This window comes from Dermacentor variabilis, chromosome 8, assembly GCF_050947875.1.
Source record: "Dermacentor variabilis isolate Ectoservices chromosome 8, ASM5094787v1, whole genome shotgun sequence".
In the NCBI taxonomy this organism is placed as follows: Eukaryota; Metazoa; Arthropoda; class Arachnida; order Ixodida; family Ixodidae; genus Dermacentor; species Dermacentor variabilis.
Window position 1 is genome coordinate 100,242,526 of NC_134575.1, and position 3,705 is coordinate 100,246,230.

The 3,705-nt window shown below is 42.4% G+C and overlaps 1 long non-coding RNA gene across 1 annotated transcript; it reads right to left on the bottom strand.

Moving 5' to 3' along the window:
* Window positions 1-919: 919 nt before the first annotated feature.
* Window positions 920-3,122, bottom strand: LOC142590480 (uncharacterized). Its single transcript, XR_012830160.1, has 3 exons — window positions 1,980-3,122; window positions 1,568-1,778; window positions 920-1,117 (listed from the first exon to the last, which is right to left on the bottom strand). It is a non-coding gene; the product is annotated as an uncharacterized LOC142590480 (long non-coding RNA).
* Window positions 3,123-3,705: the final 583 nt, after the last annotated feature.

Here is a 3,705-nt window from a genome sequence, read left to right on the forward strand (position 1 = left end):
CCTTGTGGCTGTGTGTTGTGTACTGTAATACAGGAGCACTGTGTAATATCTGCGAGTACGAATAACGTTGCCGTTACGAAGCTACAGAAGCTTCGAACGAACTGTACTACATCCACGAAACAGCACGACATGTCGCCTGACTTGGACTGTCTGTTTCGAAGAGTCGTGGTAACGCAGCGCCGGCTGCATATGGTGCCGACACGGATAATGCATATTGCGGGGTGTGTCATATGTAGTGCTTCTTTAAGTTGTGTTTACGTCTTCTGGTAAATCCGGATGCTTGTTTGGCCTTGGACACCACGTCGACACACTGCTCACGAGCTCGAAAACGTAGTAGTAGTGGTGCGCGCCGGCATTCCCTAGAAAAAATTCTAATACAAAAACTAATAGCCTATGAGGTTATTGACACTAATAGAGTGTATTGGTATTAGACTAATAGCTTGTATTAGGCTAATAGGTTGACACTAATAGGACTAGACTAATAGCCTGTATTAGGCTAATAGGTTGACACTAATAGACTGTATTGGGCCAATAGGTTGACACTAATAGGACTAGACTAATAGCCTGTATTAGGCTAATAGGTTGAAACTAATAGCCTGTATTAGGCTAATAGGTTGACACTAATAGGACTAGACTAATAGCCTGTATTAGGCTAATAGGTTGAAACTAATAGCCTGTATTAGGCTAATAGGTTGACACTAATAGGACTATAATAATAGCCTGTATTAGGCTAACTGAACAAAATCAATAGGGCTAGACTAATAGGTCTATTAGCACTGGTACTAATAAGTGTATGATGACATTCTAGTTTACATAAAGGCACACTGGGCAGCTAGATCCTCCACGTAGCTCACCGCAGCGGCACGCATGTACATTGTGAGCAACATTAAGACACCTGTAATACACAAAATGTCTTTATTCCGCTCCACATACATGTTCTTTGCCTGCTTCTTTGAGTTCACCAACATTGCTGGCACTTTCTCCGTCGCTGTCCTGCTGTCCTGCTGCACTCACTTTCATAACGTCGGCAATCTTGACAGCAAGGATTTTATTCATAAGTTTTTTTTTTCCATTTCCCCAATCGGATAACGTTGTAGCAAAAAGTTGCTGAAGAAATCTGGGAACAAAACACACATAAGTAAACAAATTTCACGACACACACACAAAACAAGAAATGCTCATAGCAAGGCAACAATAATTGCAACGAAGTGTTCTTGATCAAGCCACAGTAAAAAATAGGCCAACAGTGACATTCTGAGAGCTGCCAAGCAGCCATCTCGTGCATTGCTTTTCAAGCTATTAAGCACAATATGAGCTGTCAAAAAGGAAAACACATATAATACTGGAATCTTAGTCTGGGAAAGTAATGTGAATTAGATTAGCGTAAAAAACAAATATACAACTCTGGTTTTTATGTCCTGATAACTAGACCGTGAAGCAAACAAATTGTGTAGGCTAGGCAGACAAGACAATCGGGAACATGCTATAATGGGTATTACGCTATAGATTTAACCATCTGTTTCAGGTGAGTTACACATGGAAGACTTAACTAAATACTTATACATACCACTTAGGACTGAGCACTTAGTTTTGTCCAACGCTGGCTTTGCGCCAGTTTTCGTCCGGTTTGATACTGCACCGGTCACACTGTGGCCAGCCAAGTCTGCCATTGAAAAAATTGCCACAGCAGCTTCCCGAACAAATCGGCTGTCCGTCTTTGCAGCCATGAGGCGGTTATAGAGAGCTTCTGTAATGTATACATTCTTCCCCAAATGTACCTGGAACAAGTTGCATGTTAAATATTTTACTTATCATTGTTATGCAGCAAAAAGTACTCAGAAAGACTGGTAATTAGGAAATTAGTGACAAACTTGTCACAGCATGACACAGGATCTACGTGTTATCCCATGTTTGCTAACAAGCACAAAGCTGCGACATTAACCTATCCAAGAAGTGCGTGTGCAAACAGAAATACTTACTTGTCCTTCAGCACTTTTGTAAACAGAAGCTGTTGACTTTCCAGAATTTGGTTCGCCATTTTCGTTTAAGTTGCTTGATGGCGTTTCTTCCGAGCTGCCCTTCACTGGTCCTTCAGGACTCCTGATGGGCTGTTGTGTTGGTGTTGGTTCGCCTGCGCTCCCGGGGGGCTGCAGTGCCTTTTTCATGCTCCTTTCCGTGCTTGTGAGAACTTGGTCACCGTGTGCGCTCTTTTCACAACAGCGTTTCTCTGGAATACAGGTCACCAAGAAATACCAAATGTACAATACACAAATATAAATGACATTTTCCCACTGCAAACATCATCTAAAGACAATGACACAGAATATCAGGCACGCACAGGCTCGTCTACTTTCATGGTGAAAAGGCAAGCATGTGGTCATGCTATGTGGAGTGTTGGTGCAGTCGCACATGGAACCAAGCCTGCAAATATATGCAGTCGTACTTAAAGGCATAGCTTTCGCATCATCTGCATTTTGAGTGGCTTGCCAGGCCTGTGTTGTATATAGGCAAATTTCACTTTCAGTTTTGCTGCTGCGTTGGCACCAATGCTCTACTTGTCTCCCGCATGTAACAGGCAGCAGTTTCAGAGTTTTGAACCTAATGAACTGAACTTTCTTTTTTTCCATCAGTGAAAAAGAATATGGCCTTTCTCATTACCTTAGCAGTAACCATAATGGTACCGAATTCTTTGCCCTCAAGATACAATTTACTGGAGAGAGTGCAGTTCATTTGCTTCATGGTGGTGAATGCACCACCCGTTGATACATGTGGCATGAAAATGCATGGCAGACTTAAGGGCAACGCAGGCCCATACGGTGTGTATCAGATGATGCAAAGCCACAAGTTCAGGTGTCGCTGCACCAGTGCAGGTTTGCGTGTATATGACCAACTGGCTGCATTGCCACTAGATTGTGCACAGTCACGTGCTTGCATGTTTACCCCAAGAGTAGGTGAGCCTGTGCACTATAAGCATATAGACAGGACAAAGATGTCACAGGAAGACAGAAGCTGCAAGTCAGTACTAGACTGAATCAGAAATTAAAGTGTTGAATAGCTGCACTAGGGGACAACTTTAACTTTGTCTGGCAATGAAACCTAGAAGGGTAGAATTTCTCAACGCGTTACTCTGCTATGTAGTCGGAGCGCTTTCAGTTTTTTAGAATAGATGCTGAATCGGTGCAGCTTCCACGTACAATGAATTTGCAAATATTTCCTTTCCCCCAGCAGGTATTGTAGATGAGAATAAGGAACTTTCAACGTTCAATATTGCAAACCTATAGGGAAAGAACTTGCATGTTAGTGAAGGAACTTGACAGATAATTGAGGAAGCTTAGGACAATGCAGAGGAAGATGGAAAAGAGAAAGTGAGATTAGACATTAGGATAAAAGCAAGCAGCAGATATTACAAATAAGGCGATGACTAGATAAGCACTGTAAAGGACTGCGTGATCATAGATGAAAAACGCTCATGCAGAATGGGAGATCTCTGGAAAACACTCGATACGATGAAATTGGATCTGAAACCTGCATTGAAGATCTTGCTACACAGAGCTTTTTCTAGCATCTCTATTCTTGCAGAGAGTTTGATATTTTCTGCTCTCAGCCTTGCCACTTCCTGCTCAAGCTCCTCTGTCTTGAGGTCTTTTTCCTCAGGGTAGAGAGCCTCCAACTGCTTTTTCCTGAATGTTGCCTCAACATTCTTTT